At 49.3% G+C, this 17,971-nt stretch overlaps 1 protein-coding gene across 2 annotated transcripts in view; it reads left to right on the top strand.

Annotated features, from left to right (window-relative positions):
• Positions 1-17,971, top strand: part of Hivep3 (HIVEP zinc finger 3) — a 314,456-nt gene that overhangs the window by 236,745 nt on the left and 59,740 nt on the right. For both annotated transcript variants that reach the window (XM_021160203.3, XM_085839013.1), the window contains one exon: positions 11,964-12,160. The gene's annotated coding sequence lies outside the window, so the exon portion shown is untranslated. The remainder of the gene's footprint in view (positions 1-11,963; positions 12,161-17,971) is intronic.

Genomic DNA, 17,971 nt, shown 5'->3' with positions numbered 1-17,971 from the left:
GGAAAAAAATGTTGGCTTACATATCACTCACTGTTCATCACTGAAGGGAGTCAGGACAGGAACCCAAAGAGGGCAGAAACGTGGAGGCAGAAACTGATAGAGAGGCCACTGAGAGGTGCTGCTTACTGGCTTGCTCCACATGGCTTGCTCAGCCTGTTTTCTTATAGAACCCAGGACCACTGGCCCAGGGATGGCACCACTTACAATGGGCTAGACCCTTCTCAGTTGATCACTAATTAAGAAAATGCCTTACAGCTGGATCTTATGAAGGCACTTTCTCAATTTAAGTTCCCTCCTTTCTCATGACTCTAGCTTGGGCCACATTGACAGAAAACTAGGCAACAGAGTTGGGGACTATGCAAATCACTGAGGTAGTGGAAACACTCTATGGAAAAAGTGTCCCTCTCAGAGCCTCCAGGCCAGAAAAGGGAAGGGCCACTGCAGCCCAATGACTCTGCTCTATAGCACGCATGGCCTTACCTATTTGTGAGACCTTGAGCTGGTTAGGTGGGGAGGGGGATCAGAGCTAAAAATGGGGGCAGCCTGGTCCCTAGGCCAGAGGCTGGGGAGGATCCCTGGAGAGCCTGGTCACCACTAGGCTTCCCCTGTGACTGAAGAGGCTATTTGGTTGAAGAGAGTCATCCTTCCTCCAAAATCATGGCCATACTTTGCAATCTCAGCAGGTATTGACCAAGTGCTGAAGGTCTCAGTCCCTGCAGCTTCCCACAGTCATCCTGTGTGCACATTCTGTGTGTGTGTGTGTGTGTGTGTACGCGCGCGCGTGCGTGCTGTGTGCTTTGTCTCTGTGTCCCTTCTCCCTATGAATAGATCACAGTGATTTTGTTGTGGGATTTCTAGCTTATTCTATTGCAAGACAAACTCTGTAGATAGGCATAAAGCTTGAAAGTCAGAAATAACCAAAAGAGGAAGAGGGGCAGGCCTCAATTTCCGGAGAATTGATGCTGTGCTATTTAAATCCGACGCCGGTCCGGATAAGCCCTATTGCTTCCATTTTCCAGGTGAGCATACTGAGCCACTGAGGTGTGAAATGATGTACCTGAGGCCACACAGTGACAGTGACCTGAGAGCAACTAATTATTTAGTGCCAGAGCCTTGGGCTAGCCTTCTGCCATGGAAGGCTGCTCGAAGCTCACAGCTCTGGGCCTCAGTTTCTTCAGCTGACAGATGTGAATGGAGCTGTTCTGTAGCATCATTTTAAGGACAGCATTAACAGACACTCGGCACCTGTGGGTTTGGTCCTACCCCTGCTTTCTGCCTCTGCAGACAGGAGATGTTGCGGCTCTGTGGAGGAATAAGCTGGCTGGTAGTTTTCTTGCCCAGATTCCCAGTTAGCTGTTTGATGTCATGGGGCAAGCCGTGTCCCCTTCACCTTTGCATCTCTGAACTCCAGCCAGGGCAGCAGTGTTTTGTGGAAGCCACTCAGCTGGATCAGCTTACTTCCCTTTCGGGTGTCCCAGGGGCCTCGGGGAGGGGAAGTGTCCCCTCTGCTCTCCCGTGAATGCACGCAGCGCAGGCCTGTGGACCTTCCCATGAGAGGACTGACTGTAGCTGGCTGGCATGCAGGAAACAGCTCTTTGGGCCTTGGTCCCCAGGGTCACTCCTGCTCCTCAGCCTGCTCCATCATTCCTTAAGGTTTTAGGGTGGCTGTACCCCACCAAGTGCGATTGAGGCCTACCTACCCTTTCCCCTCACAGGATCTGGAGACCATAAGCCTGTTCTGTCAAAGTGTGGAGCCTGAGGTCTTGTTCCCTCCCTGCCGTTCACTACTACATGGTGGGATCCATTCACTCGGATGTTCATTGCATGTTCCTCTTTTTCTGTCCTCAGTACCTATCAAAGGGCATCTCCCTCCTGTCTGCCCATCCTCTCCTTGATTGGGTGTTTTCCCCAGCATTTTATGGCACATCAATCCATGTCAGAGGCTGAGGCCCATGGCCTGTCTGGTCATTCTCTCGGGAGAAGGAGGCCACCTCAGCGTTCCATGGGTCTACTGACATTTAAGTGGGAAGCTTTTGTCTAGAGAACTCAGGTAGGGCCTGGGAAGGCTCCCACATCTCTCTAAGTGGCCAGACACACATAACAGCAATGTCAGGCCAGGGTAGGGAAGGGACACATGCAAGGGAACTGAGGAAGGTGGGTCATGGTCCTGCACATCCATTCTGAAACTGGAGCAGCTGCAATCACCCATACCAGGCTCCTAGAGGATCAGGCATCTGCCATTCCCATGTAAAGAGGAATCATGGAAGCCTTACCCTGGCCTGCAGACGCTCCATCCATCCTGTGATGCCATGCCCCTGCTCATGACCAATCCCCAGCGACACATGTGCTACATTACACACAAGTAGAGGCTTCATAGGGTGGAGCAGGACCCTCAGCTTTGGAGAGCCTCAGCATGCTTGGGGGAGGCTTCCCAGTTTTGACATTTCCGGAGAGCCCACCCGTGCTCATGTAGGTGCCACAGCATGCTCATTGGCTCCCTGGCCTTGGGCAGAGTCCTTTGGTCTGTTGGTGCATGTCTCCTATCGCCAATGAAAAGATACAATGGGAGGGTTCCTCTCTTTGACTCATGAAGAGGGTACAGCTCAGAGAGGCTAAGCCATTCAGCTGAGGCCACACAGCTATAAACGGCTGAAAGCAGGAATGAACCCAGGCCATCCTGCTGCCATCAGTGCAGATTCTGGGCTATCCCTCTCTACTCTCATATCCTGTGGTAGATAAATTATACATTATTCCCCTTACTTCTCCCGGGCGCCTGTAGCCTGGCATGATCTGGCTACTGATCTTATCTGTGTGTCCATGTATCTTGAGCCACATGTATCTGTGAGTCAATAAGATTTCCACATCTTGAGATGGCTCAGTGGTTAAGAACACTGACTGCTCTTCCAGAGGTCCTGAGTTCAAATCCCAGCAACCACATGGTGGCTCACAACCATCTGTAATGGGATCCAATGCCCTCTTCTGGTGTGTCTGAAGACGGCTACAGTGTATTTACATGTAATAAATAAATAAATATTTAAAAAAAAAGATTTCCACATCTTATTGACCCACAGACCACAGTAGTGGAAATCAAAAGGAAATCAGAAAGATCCATTTCCCAGTTCCCTGACCCTTGCATATCAAATTCAACTTTCCCATCTGCTGTCACTGAACATGTCCTCTTCAAAGGGTGGTCAGGGACTCAGCATGAGCCTTCGTCTTCCCTGAGAGTGAGGTGTGAGGCCCCAAGCAGAGCCCAAGCTGTCTGACCTCATCCACAGCCCCCAGAAATCTTGTGCTGTGGTCCACAGAGGCTGTTCTGTCCGAGCTTTCAGCCACAGGGATGTCAGCCCTAATGTCCAGCAGAATTAGCCTGCACTGTGGTCTCTGACTCCAAAGGACAGCCTCTGGTGGCTTTTCATGGAGTCCACAGAGGAACTGGTCCAGATCCCTCTTGCACTGGCTGTGTGTAGCTTTGCAGACAGACCCTTGTTCCGACAACAACTTCTTCCCTAATCATTCACTGTTCTCTTTAGAGAGAACACATAGCTTATTTCCAGTTGTTTTTTTTTTTGTGTGTGTGTGTGGTGAAATACACCCAAGATTGAATTTACTGTCTTAACCATGTTAAGAGTGCAATCCAAGGATGTTAAATCCAATCTGGTGGCCGCACATCTGCCACCACCACCTGCCTGCATGACATCCCCTTGTCAAACCACAGATCTAGACCCGTTAACGAGCAACTCTTCGTCTCTATTCCCTGACCCACACCCCCAGCTCTGGGCCACCCCGATCCACTGTCTCTACGTTTTTGAACCACTTTAAATTGTGATAGTATGAAGTGAGACCAGAGATGGGGCTCGGTCGATAAAGTGCTCGCCTAGAATGCATATGACTCTGGGTGTCACCCACCGAAATTCCAGCACTCAGGAGGCAGAGGCCGGACAACCAGAAGTTCATAACTACCCTTGACTACATGGCAAGTTCTAGGCCAGCCTGGGCTATCTGAGATTATCTCTCTCAAATACACATACACACACACACACACATACACACACACACACACACACACACAAGCACAAGCACAAATGAATGCAGAACATGCTTATTGTTAAAACAAAGGATCAGTGTAGAGATGCCTAGGAAAATGTCCATGTCCCACACTCCACCCAAGCCACAGTCCAGTCCAGAACAAGCTGACAGTTATCATCAATGACCTCCTAGGTTCCCAACTATGGAATGTGTGTGTGTGTGTGTGTGTGTGTGTGTATGACTTTGCTATTATCCCAGGATGTGCAGAGCCCAGGAGCGGCTCTACTGAAGCTCACCTCCTACCCTTGCCTCATTACCTTTCCCAGGGTCATATGGAGAAATAGAGGTAGCAGAGTGTCCTCCATCCCACAGGAAGGTCAAGGGAACCTCTGTGAGAAGTCTTGTTGTTCATGCGTGTACACAAAGTCACAAGGAAGGGTTATGACTGGCAGGGTGTGTCGGCCTTTCACCTAGAGAATGTATTTATCTAGTGAAGGCTAGCTGGGCGGATTAATCATTGTTCCCTTACAAAAGCAATTGGTGGGTATGAAGGCAGTTTCCACCGCCCTCAGTTGTTCAAGGTAGTGCCAGCCAACCAACCCTCCACATACGTGTCTTTCTGCGTGTGCTTGTGGGTGTTGACTTGTGTGTACTCCTGGGGCTGCAGGGCCACCATGCACTGTGGGCAACATGTCAAGAGGTTCCCCTAACACATACCTTCCAGCTGCATTGACACCTGTCCATTGACTCCGCATCTCCAACAACGAAGGTGACCGTCATTCTTCACTGCCAACCAGCTGAGGGAACCGTGACCTTTCGTGGTGATCTGTGGTGATTACTGAAACCAGCGTTTTTACTGCTTGAATGATGCTCTGTTTTTTCTCTCCCCATTTTATTCCCTGCTTTTACTTATTTTATTGGAGGTACTTGCTACATATTGTGGGCCGTGACCCTTTTTTATGTGCTGCGAACTATCTCCGTGCCTATTTTGTTATCAAGCATTCCATCCTCAAATGAGGAATATTCTGATGAAAGAGTTGGTTGGTGGAGCAAGTAATGGGAGATTAAACTTTCTTTTCTCCAGAATTATAGGACTTAAACCTCAAAAATTCAAAAATCTGCAAATATTTTTATAATTTGCTCTTTTTTTTAAAAAATCTGTGTTTGGGGAGATTCTGTTGTATGGTTACTTAATTTTTTGGATAGTCAAATGTATTGACCTTGAAAGAACCCTGAAGTCCAACTGGGGCTTTGAAAGCTACTTTCCAATAGCATTACAAAAATCTTCCAACAGCCTCGGCATTTTCACGAGCTTGTTTCTAGGTCATGTCTGTTTGCGTGAGATTTCAAATAGGGCCTCACTATGTAGCCCAGGATGGCCTCAAACTTGGGATTCTCCTGCCTCAGCCTCCCCAGTGCTCAGGTTACAGGCACATGCTGCCATGCCTGGTATCCCAGTTGGTTCTGAATCAACTTAAGTTATCTAGGAAGAGGAACCTCAGCTGAGAAAATGCCTCCATCAGATTGCCTGTGGGCAAGTCTGGAGTACATTTTCTTGATTAATGAATGATGTGTGAGGGCCCAGCACGCTGGATGGCACCATCCCTGGGCAGGCAGTCCTGAGTTGTCTCCGAAAGCAGGCTGAGCTAGCCATGGGGAGGAAGCCAGTAGGCAGTGTTCTCCATGGCTTCTGCATCAGCCCCTGACTACAGGTTCCTACCCCATGTGACCTAAGAGCTGTAAGATGAAATAAGTCTTTCCCGCCTAGGTTGCTCTTGGTCTTGGTGTTCACCAAAGCACTGTAAACCTACCCGAGACTCCTGGCTCATTTATACCTTCAACCAGTTTCACCTTCTGGGCTTCTGTGGTGGGGGAACCCTGCCTGCTCTCCGATGCCATTCTGCCGTTTACCTCCCTCCTGGCTCTCAGCCACCACTCCCCATGTCACTTACTTCATTATCTGTTTGTTCTCCTCATCTGGCTGGATGCTCAGCTCCACAAAGGCCAGGCCCCTCTCTGCTTTCTGATGTTCCTATGTTTTTATTTTTATGGTGCTCACAGTACCCAGAGCAGTGTCTGTCTGACGCATCTCGGGCTCTTCCAGGTACCTAGTGATCGAGGGGACACACGAGCTGTCCCCTTTACTTGAATACTCCAACCTTTCTCTGGCAGTTGGGAATCCCCTCTTCGGCTGCCCTTTCAGCTTCTCCTGTGGTTTTTGGTTGGTTCGGTGTTTCTCCTTCTCCTTCTAGTTTTGTGTAATGTCATTCCCTAGAATATCGTCAGTTTCCAAATGCATTGTCGATGTACAAAGCTATATTCCAATTCTCTTACATCTTAAAAAGTTTGCATGTGTGCATCTGTGAAAGTCACCTTTCTCAGAGCTTGTCTGACTTTGCTTTTCGCTCTCTGTCTCATTTGCTGGTGGCGGTCTCGGGTGTCCGTCTCCGCAGTCAGGGCACAGCGATAGCATCGCACGCGTGGCTGCTTCATGTGCTTATTCTCTTATGTTTGCTTTGGGCTTTATTCATTTCTTCCCTTTGGGCTATTCAGGGTGGTTTTTTTTTTCAATACAAGAGATTGAACCCAAAAGCCTTACATATCCTAGGCCGGTGGTTCTCAGCCTGTGAGTCACAAACCTTTCATAGGGGTTGCCTAAGACCATCAAAAGACACAGGTGTTTATATTAGATAGTCATAACAGTAGCAAACTACAGTTATGAAGAGGCAATGAAGATAATTTTATGGCTAGGGGGTCACCAGAACTGAGGATCTGTATTACCGGGTCACACAGCATTAGGAAGGCTGAGAACCCCAGACAAAGGCTCTGCCCCTGAGCCACAATCCCAACCCCCCAGAGTCTTCTATTGTGTTTTGAGACAGTGCCCTGCTGAGTTGACTGTTCTGCTCTCCAACTTGCTATCCCCCTGCCTCAAGGCTAGGATTCAGGTGTGTGCTACCACTTCAGCTCTGGTGAAACCCTTAACCTGCATCTCCTTGTCCCCTCTCCTCTCCTCTCCTCACAGAAAACATTTGAGGCTGCTTGCTTTTCCTCTGAGCACAGCGTGACTTGTGCCCACAACCTTCCAAACAGTAATGTTCTCTTTCTCTCTCCAGTTCCCTTAGCTTCAGTCTTGATGTCCTCTTTATTCAAGTCATTTAGAAAGTGTCTCGGCACCACCATGTGCGCCTCTGACTTGCTGTTTTGATTTCGATGCCCAGATGTCTTCTGGCCGTTGCCTGGAGAGCTGCTCTCAGGATCTTCGATGCACGCATGCTTTGGAAGTGGAGAGCTGTCTTGCCATAGTTGAGCAAAAAGGCATCTTACCTGTCTGGGGTCTGTGTAAAGGGATATGTATAGACGCTGTCCCTGTGACTTCTTCCCTGAGCTGCTTCTGTGTCTTGTCCACACTCACAGGTGACACCCAGGACTCACTCTCCCTCCCTAGGTAGTCCAGACTGGTCTTGAACTCACAATCCCTACCTCGATCCCCTGGCCCTGGGATCACTGGTGTCCAGGCACCATAATACCCCTGCTTGCCCCACGGTTCTATGATTACACTACCTCATTTGTCTCCTTAGGGCAAAGGCCAGGCTCTAGCCTATGCCTTCTTGTAGAAAGAGGCCTCAAGCAAACACAAAATGCCCTACTTTTCTCTGCCCAGCATTTCTGCTTCATTCTGCAGTGTGACCTGCCAGGACTCTATTAAAGCTCTTGCCTGCTTAACCGTTTGCTCTTAGATTTCTCTCATCAGTTTGTCTTATTTCCAAATATATGGCTGAGTTTATATTTTCTTTTACCATCCTGGTCTCTTAGCTTAGAATAAGATAATTGAATCTATTTGCATTATTGAATTCATTAATATGCTTGGCTCTCTTGACATCATTCCTCACATCTCTGTTTGTTATCCATTTTCCTTCCCAGCTAGCTTTAGTTTTCCATGATTCCTTCCATATTGAATAATCTTTGTTCCTGCTTTCTCTCCCAAACTTGGCAATTAAGAAGTCTGTCTTATTTTTTCCTTGAGAAATACCCATAAATGAAACATACGCATGTGTTCATATGGAGAAGTAAGTTTCTGATTTCCAGCAGTGTGTCCCCATCCTGGCAGATATTTGTCCCAAAGCCACCACACACATTCTGCTTGTATTTCTCCTGTTTCCTGTTCTCCCACCTTGTCCTCTCTCGAATAACTTATTCTGATACCTTTTTTGTTTGATTTTGTTTTTCTGGAGTAATTCCTTGGGTGACTTAAAGAAAAGATTAGGTGCTGGCCTCTGATTTTAGTATTTCTCTCTCTCTATTTGAACCTCGACTGAGCAATGGATCTCAGAGGGTTTTAAGATCCATTTTTCCCTCAAGCTGCAAAGTCTTTACCCTGTAACGCAATGGCAGTCAGGGTAGGAGATATGAAATCCAGTGTGGGCTGCTCAGCTTTTATTGTCATCCAGACACAACCTCACCTGGGAAGAGGGAACCCCAGTTGAGGAATTTCCCAGGTCAGATGAGCTTGTTCATATCTGTGAGAGACTGTTTTATTTCAATGTGGGAGGGTCCAGCCCACTATGAGTGGCACCCATCCCTAGGTAGGGAGGTCTGGGCTAGAGGAGAAATGCTAAGCACAAGACAGCAAACTAGGAAGTGGTTTTCTGCTCCATGTTTCTGCCTTGGGCTCCCTGCCTTGAGGTCCTGCCCTGGCTTCCGTCAATGATAAACCATGACCTGAAAGTGTAAGATGAAATAGATGCTTCCCTCCCCAAGTTGCTTTGGTTCTGAGTGTTTTATTACAGCAACAGGAAGCAAACCAGGACAAGCATCAATGTAGGTTCTCAACATGAATACAGAGACTTTCAAATGCTAGCTTTCCCAATCTCCTCAAGATGGCGTTCATGGAAGCTGAGGTGCTCCCTGCTCTGGGAAAGGAGCACAGCAGCTCCACAGTGTATCTGGAGTGTGTGTGAGCTGGGGTGGCTCTGCTGAGGATTGGCTCACGACTGTGTAAGAACTGTCGCACAGCAGCCCGTGACTGGCAGAAACAGCAGGCACGGGGTGCTGAGGCCAGAGGAGGGAATCACAGGAACTTACTGTGTAAGGTGCTGAGAAGAGGATGGGTCTTTCCAGAAGCTTCTGTGATGTCTGTCATGCCATCTGCCCCAGCCACAGCTACTGGCTGAGGTGTAGGGGGCAGAGGTGTGTGGCCCTGGCATCTAGTGTTTTCCTCCCACCCACATTGGTCCCTTTGGAGACTCAGAGGCTGTGCTCCCAGGCCGAACTTGTTTCCTGACTTTGGAGTGGGCCTTTCCTATGCCCACCTAGCGATTGGGCTTTCTGTGGTCCCCACTCATCTGAGTTCTCGGACTTTCTGGCCAGCTGGTGTGACTCAGGATCTCTTCCAATTTGTAGGCTCTTTTTTGTTTTAGTGGCATTTGCAGGGAGAAGAGGCAGACCACTGAGCCCTCTCTGTCATCTAGAAACTCGGGTCTTGGGGATGACATTCTCAGGTGACTAATATACAGAGTTAGCTGGACAGCTACTGAGGAGGACTATGAGTGGCTGGTGATGGGATGACGAAGCGGGTCTCCATGCTTCAGCTCATCCTAGGTCCTCCACAAGCCACACCCCCCCATGAATCAAAACCATCTCATGACCCCAGTCCACTGGCAGCTCAAGTCCTGCCTCCTCCTCTAGCAAACCTCTTTTCTTGCTGACTCCTCAGTGTGCAGTTTCTTGATGGTCCCTGTTCAGGAGGTTCAAGGGCTGTGCTTGAAACACCCCCCAGATCCAGACACCATCAGAATCGACTCCACTGTGGTTCCTCTGAAAACAAGGACCAAATCTTGTCCACTTTGGCAACTGCCAGCCAGCTGGACCCATTAAATGAATGAACGACCATGTCGGGTTCTAAAACGAATTGTCACACATTGCTGTGGGGGAGATTCCTGTTAGGGGTTGCATGTGATTCAGAGGAAACCTGTCTGAATGTCACACCATCTGGAAGGACTCTCAGCTCCTGGTGTCTGCACAGAGGACACTTGCTTATCTCAAGAGAACTGTAGCCAGTGGGTGTTGGGTCTCGTGGGCGGTGGACCTCATGTCCAGTGTGGTGGGAATTTGCTGAGTGGGAGAAGCATCTGACCAGGTAGACATGCTGTGGGGGAGGGGTGTGAGTTCTGAGACAGTCTGAGGAGGGCTTGGAGGTGGGGCCTGGCCTGTGGGTGCTCTGGGGTCTCGGTGGGAGGTATCAGGTACTCCTATTTTTTTTTAATACTTGCAATGGACTGGGAGATCAGACTTGGAGTTGATGGGACATGGCAAAGCTGTGCAATGTCTAGATGGCTCTGTTGGCAGACTCAAATAAGTTACCACAGGGAGCCACAGAGCCAGGCTTCTCTACCATGCCACTCTTCGGAGTTGAACCGCAGCAGGTGTGGTGAGGGGGGACATTGAAGACCTCAGGTGATCTCTGTGTTCTGTAGCAATCAGCTGTGTGGAGTGGTTGCCAAGGACTTAAGTTCTCACAAAGCATGGTGCCGAGGACAAGCAAGAGGGCAGTGCCACAGGCCTATGTGCAGGTTACCCCACATTACTACATTCCGCTCTGGGACAGAGTCCGGGGGAAATTATGTGGGTTGTGCCACGTGCCAGGCGTTGTTCTCAGCACTGCGTGCACGGTGACTCACCAAAGCTCAGAAAGCCCTCACCATTCTCAGCCCCCTTTTCACACACAGTGACTTCACACACCACGAAGGTCACAAAGAGAAGGACGTGGACCAGAACCTAGGGTATCAGAGCCTTAGAGACCACATTCTCAGCTCTCACACCACACCATCAGAAACAGACAAACCAGAGAGTCCAAAGAGCATGGCATGCCTATGACACTATGCGGCACACAGCTAAACGACTCGGGTTTTCTGCTTTAAGAAGTGCTTTCCTCTGAGCTTCCTGGTTTGAGCCTTACGACAGCTGCCCTGGTGCTGGAGCCACATCGCTTGCTCATCCATCCATCCATCTGCTCAGGAATCTCTCTGGAGCTCCTGTCCTGCCCTAGGCTTCCCTTGGCTTGAAGAGTGTTTTGTTTAGTAACTTGAAAACAACAATGCACTCCTATGCCCCCACACTGTTCCAAGCATGTTAGTTTTCTCTTGGGTTAGCAGACCGCTCAGGTTTAGTGATTGTGCACCATACCCATGGGTTAGCTTGCTTCTATTGGTCCCTAGATTGTAACCATGTCCTTACCACGAAGGCACCTAATCACGTCTGCAGTTTGCTTAGGTTGGCATTGGATGTGGGTAAACTGAGGAGTCAACCCTGCTCTGGGGAGTGTTATACCTTTCCAGTCTCATTCTTGGATTGACGTAACCTGATTCCCTGTGTGTGTGGGGGGGGGGGTGGGGGTGGGGCTGAAGTTCTGTTTCCTTGCCGGTTTTCAGATGGGCAGTCCTTCCGAGTTGCTAGCTGCTGCCTCTGGGTCCTTCCCTCCCACATGACCCTTCCACCTTCAGGCCAGCAAGCCTTCATAGAGTCTGACTGATGCCAGTCCCTCTAACTTGCTCATCTAGAACCAAACAGAAAACTCTACCTTTAAAGTAGACTTCCCTCGAGCCCGTTCAAGGTCAAGGATGCCCTGACATAGACCCCAGTCACCTGTCATCATCCAAAAACTGTACTCCAGGATTTGGAAACCTTGAGGTCCACCAGGAGCCCTGCCCATCCGCCTGGTAAAGGATGATGCTCAGGGAAGTTTAGCATAGGGCAAAGGAATGTACAGCGTGTCATCCCAGAGCCACTGTATCCCACTATCTCCCTGAGGGGACATGGGACAGAAATGCAATTTGGAGAAAGTTCAGGGCTAGGATAAAGCAGGGATTGTTCTGTACCTAAAATTGACCTAGAAAACTCCCTGACCATGGCTTCCGTCTTCCCCACTCGCGTAGGATCAGAGGCACAAACCAAGCTGCCTCGAAGTAGCTCATGGACGACTCTGGAGAGCCGCTGGCCAGGCACGCTACCCCTTCCTCAGGGAGAAGCCGTGTGTAAGCAAAGGCTTTGCGCCCAGAGTGGACATGAACGCTGGCTTCCAGAGAGAGCAGCGCTTCAGTTTCGGTCATCGGAAGTGGTGCCTGCAGCACAGGTAAGAAGCTCCAGTCTGGTTTGCCAGCTGCTATTTTAGCTGGCTGTGTTCTTCTCTTAAAAACTTCTGTCTGGAGAGTGGCCATCACCTGTCCTTGCCTTCCCTGACCTCTGACAGAGCTGGTCTGGAATTCCCTGGTGCCTTGGTTAGGAATTCCAGCCTTCCCATGTCTCTGCCCCTCACACTGGTCCATCAGTCTCCACCTCCCCTCTGCTAAAGGACACAACAATGTCTCACAAGGACCCGGGCCTCTGATATATTAACCTGTTTCCCAGGCTTGTCCTCCCCTGCCCAATCCTAAGTCACCTCCATACCCTGCCCTGTCATAAAGCCCCTGTCCGGAGGCATGGAAGAGTGTCAGGTCTGGCCTCTCATGATTACATGGAGAGTTCCAAATTCTAGGGGCTGAGTACATAGGCAAGTGAGGTCCCTGGGCTCCTGTATGTGTTTGCATGTATATCTCCATCTTGGGTGTTAGGAGTGGGCTGTGACACGGATGGGGGTGGGGCATTGGAAGCTCTTTGGGTAAGGGTTAAATCCTAGGGTGTTTTGTCTGTTACAAGCTATGCCATCATCATCCAAGGAGCTGGTAGGGCTGAAGGAGAGAGCACCTGCTTTCAAAAAGGAAGGAAGGAAGGAAGGAAGGAAGGAAGGAAGGAAGGAAGGAAGGAAGGAAGGAAGGAAACACGGATTCCCCAGAATACCTTGTCATCTGCTTAAGCACTAGGGACATGAGGCTCTGCACTGGAGTCCTTCCCTTTGAAACAGCCTCACACTGTTAGCCAGGGCTAGCCTTGAACTCACAATCCTTCTGCCTCCGTACTGAGATTTGCAAGTATACACCCTCGGGCCCACTATGTTTGGATTCTGGGGTGGGTCCTGGGAGCTGCCTTCTGGGGGCTCTAGGGATTCTCCACCTGTCTTAAGTTTACATGTATGGGCTCAGCTATGATGTAGACGACGTGAAAACCTATGATTTACCATCAGGCCTGCTCGTCCCTTAGGCTCTAAGCCTAAGTCCCATTAGGCTTAGAGCAGGCATTTTCTCATTGTGCAGAGCCAGGGCCGGGGATGTAAGTCACCTCATGGCAGCATTGCTGCAGCTCACAGATGGGGGTGGATGGGCTTTGATTTCAGCCAGCAGCTCCTCAGCACGCCCAGCCCAGCATGCCTGTCCTGACCAGAATCATCCTGTGGAGATAGAAGAATTCCTAAGACCCAAGAAAAATTAACTACCTGAGCCTCATTTGGATGGGGGATGTTTACAGTGGTATTGAACCTGGGGCTATCCCTGAGTTCAAATCCCAGCACTAACAGTTACTGGTGTTAGTAGATTTTTTTTTAATGGTTTGGAAACATGTTATAGCTCCCTCTCCCTTGCCTCAGTTTCCTTTCTTGCAACACAGGAGAAGTTGGTACCTTCCTCACAGGGGCACCACGCACATACAGATGAGGCCTTATTAAAACACGGACCACCCACCTGGAAGTCCTTCCTAATATCCCCTACTGTGCAGGCAACTCAGCCACCACTCGCCCTGTGACAGATCTGCTATGCTGTACCACCTGGTACTGGCACGGGACCCTAAAGAGAAGGGACTGGTCCTCTCTGTACACAAGGCCTGGTACTTCATAGATGAGTTTAAGTCCTGAAAGGAAAAAGAGAAAAATCCTAGTGAGGCTGGCCTTGTTTATCCTTTAAAATATGTATGGACAGACACTGAGCACAGAGAGGTTCAGTCATTTAAAGATAGTCACACAGCTCGCAAGGGTAGAAACTCTGTCTACAATGAATCAACTCTTTTACTGTTCCACTGAAATGCTTCCTGAAGAAAACACTGTGTGGAGAGCCCCATCACCAAGGGTCCCGTTCCTTGGTCTCCTGCAGCACCATCTGCTCTATTGATTTTGCATTTGTTTTCAACGGTGCACATGACAATTGAACTGCAAGTTGGGGGGAGGGTCCTTCTCTTCTAGCAGCCTCAGTGATCTGGTCCACAAGGTGGACGTGGGTTCTTGAGTAACCTAGAACTGAAGCTCCAAGGAGCACAGGCAGTTAGGGGAACCACCCAGGACTCTACCACTCCTGGCATGTGCCCTCCCCTACTTCATGCCCAAATTCCCAGTAGTCCACATGGACTCTGACAGCTGGGGGAGGAGGGACAATCTGCAGAGGGAGCCCTGCCCAGCAGGAAATGAGCCTCAGCTCCAGCCAGAAATCTGGCCCCGCCCCTTCCCGCACTCTCCCTGGGGAAGAAAGCACCATGATTAATGGAGTTCTGACTCAGAGCTGCTGGGGGATCCAGGAGATCATGGGCACAGCTGGGCCACTAGGAAGTGGGCTGGGCTATGTGGCATCCATGCAGATGAAGGATGAGGGTCCAGGATGGCAGGTGTGCAGTGTGGCAGCCTCCACCATGCCAGGGATCCAGTGGCCTGGGGACACCTGGGCTCCCAGCAGGGCTTGGAGTCATGCAAGGTAACCAGGAGTCTCCTCAGGAGAGACCTAACCTGGGCCCATCTCCAGAATAAGGTGATTTCTGAATGAGTGGCTTCAGGCCAGAACTAACATGAAACTGAATTGGGAAATGTTTTCCCAGCAAACACCACTGCCAGTGGTTTTCAAATTTTCATTGTCTTAGAAGCCATTTAAAATGTCAGATCTTGTATGAAATGATGATTTAATGATCAGGGTAAAGCGAGTTTATTCTTTAATCTTTTTTTAAGTTTCAATCTTTAAAATGAATTTATTATGAAAGTTCACACATAGAGTAATAACTATGCTTTGATTTACAAAACTTTGACATTTTAGACCAGGGATCCACAAGCTAAGACCTGTGGCCACCGCCTGATTGTGTAAATAAAGCTTTATTGAAAAGCATGCTGTTCATTCACATGCACAGCAGCTTTGGCTGCTTCAGCCTATCTACCCTCAAAGTCTGAGCAATAGACTCTGGCCTTTCGCAGCCACTGTGCTGATTGCTGTCCTAGGCATCCATGGTCTTTCTTGTCAGCTGCAAGAGAAGGTCCACATGGCCTTCTCTTGTCTTGGTTGGCTTGCTAAGGATTAAGAATTAAGGAATTCAAAGCTTAGAAGATGGATAAATCACTTGTCCCAAAGGCACAAGGACCAGAGTTCAGAACCCCAGCACACATGTAAAACCCTGGGCAGGTGTGTGGCCACCTGTAAAGCAAGCGTTTGGGAGGCAGAGACAGGGACTCTCCTTGGCAAGATGGCTAGCTACACTAAGCAGACTTGGAAAGTTTCTGATTCACTGGGAGATCCTGCCTCAGTAAACAAAGTGGGAAGTATCAAGAAAGACAGATGACACCCACGTAGGGCCTCTGCATACTTCACACATACATGTATAAGTATACACACACACATACACACACACATACACACACACACACCATGTAAAAAAGGTTAAAACTAGGAGGCTGGAAACACTTAGTGGTGAAAGCACTTGTGCATGCATGAGGTCTGGAGTTTAGGTCCCCAGAACCCATGGGAATGTCAGTGAGTGTGGCAGCCCCTTATGTAATTCCAGCCTTGGATGGTGGAAATGGGATCTCATGGGCAATCTGGTTAGTGAGATTAGCCACCTTGATGGGCTCTGGTTTTGATGGAGAGATACTACTTCACTGAATGAGATAGAAGAGTGACTGAAAATGATTTTGATGTCAATCTTGAGCCTCTGTATGTGTGGCTACACACATATAAATACACACACACATATACACAGAGAGAGAGAGAGACAGAGACAGAGAGACAGAGACAGAGAAACAGAGAGAATTACAAAGAAAACAATCCTAAATCATTTCAATAGACGATATAAGGGTTGCATTTTCCACTGTGTACCCATCCTTAGCTGTGCTATGGGGCATTCCAGGGGGACTACAGGAGTTCCTGTTTGCATCATCAACAGTATCCAACAGCTGTTTGAATTCCTTCTTGCTACAAATGCCATTTAGACAGGAGGCCCACACTCTCCATACTTAGGAACTTAACCTTGTGGCTCTGTCCCTTGTCAATGCCTGTGTAGACTTTCAAACCTATAGATTCAACCCTGAATCTATCCAGCAAAACAAAGGCACCCAGGAAAGAGTTCAAACTCATCCCAGCCCCCTGTAGGTCAGTCTTCCCTGACCCCATTCCAAAGTGCATCCCAGCCAGCCTAAGCTGGTGACACTTTCCCAGTGCTGCAGTGCACTGGGGAACGTGTTAGAACTGGTCCACTTTCTGGAACAGTGCTGATAGGAGCCAAAATGTATTTTTAGCACGTATTTATGCTGTAGTGATTGGAGAGCCTGAAAGGGTTTTAGTGGAACACAGTCTGAGACTGCCCTCAGCAAGAATTGGCTGCTCTTACTCCACTGCTTAAGGATAATGGAAGAGCAAAAGGATGCTGAGTGTCCTGTTGTGAGGCCTAAGGGAAGGGAAGGAGAGGTAGAGGAAGGGAGCGAGGAGATCCTGGGAGCAATGGGCAGAGAGTCAAGTCCCTGGTACAAACAGTCCTCCAGCAACATCAGAGGCCCTGTGACTCCTAGCAAGGCTTCTAATGTCTCCAAAGTTAAGCTTTCCATCTGCCTTCATGACTTACAGCTGTCCACACAGAGGGCAAGGTGCAGATGCACTTGGGGACAGATGACAATGCACAGAGATAAGGAATGGGGACATTAACAGCCTCTTCTGGTACACCTGTCAGGGCCCCAGTGGCTATGTAGAAGGTCATGGTGTATCGAAGGGAAAGGAACAGCTTCCCTCCGAGTTCCCAAGCTGTTCCTTCTGTATGCATTTCCATTCCCTCCCCTCACTGTGCCCTTCCTCCATGGAGTCAGGGCATTAGGAACCTTTGCCACAGGGTTCTGAGGAACCCTGCCTTCATGTCTGCTCTGGTTGCACGTGCAGGTTTAAGAGCCTCCAGGTGGGGTGGCAATCTACCACCTCTGCACCCCAAGTGGTGCTGCAAAGGTTTCTGGGGAGTAGTTAGTGAGCACCGGTCATTGGATATAATGATCACTGGATACAATGATCTGTGAATGTGGATGCTTTACAAGTGATGAAGGGACAGGTGTCAGGGTCCAGAGAAGAAGGAGGTGGACTAGGGAGTGGGCAGTAGCTCCAAGCATTTAGGCAAAGTCCACAGAGCCAGAAATAAACCAGGAGTCCTGACTTCCAGACCAGCTGCTGTTGCCTCCATGGGTGTGAGGAAGGGAGGGTCAGGCCTGGTGGCTTGGGACACTGTGGACTAGCGAGTCCACCCCCTCCCCACAGAGAAGACATTTTTAGGTTTTGAAGAGATGACCTCATGTTTTTCTTATTTACATAGCCTGGATTGTTTATGTAGTCATTTAAAAATAACCAATGTGTACTAAGCTTAGTCTTTGCTCTCCAGGCTCTGGTGGAAGAGCCACTGTGTGGGGAAGAGACACCTTTTTATCTAAGAGAGGGACAGCCTTGTTTCCCAGGACAGACGGGGGCAAAACAGGACAGGTAGGAAGCTTCGTGGTTTTTTCCTGTCGCTTCTCCAAAATAACTCCACTCCTGCTTCCCACTTCTGGCCTGACTGGACCCAGGGTAGGTCTTCTTCCGGGCAGCTATGCTCTGTAGATTCTCCAGGAGCTGTTAGGAATTCTGTCAACAAGCACATGTGCTGGATTTGAAGACCTAGATTGTCTAGGCATGGAGGGTTCCACTCAAGCTGGACCACTGGCCCTGCAGCTGAGCTATGTGCCATTGGACAGGCTACTTAACCTCTCTGTGCTGGGTCAAACAGAGAGACAACAGTGCAGATGGGAGCAGTTCCTGTG

The sequence above is a fragment of the Mus caroli genome, unplaced genomic scaffold, assembly GCF_978045245.1.
Source record: "Mus caroli unplaced genomic scaffold, Mus_caroli_1 scaffold_6, whole genome shotgun sequence".
NCBI lineage: Eukaryota > Metazoa > Chordata > Mammalia > Rodentia > Muridae > Mus > Mus caroli.
This window is presented reverse-complemented; position numbering and strand designations above follow the sequence as displayed.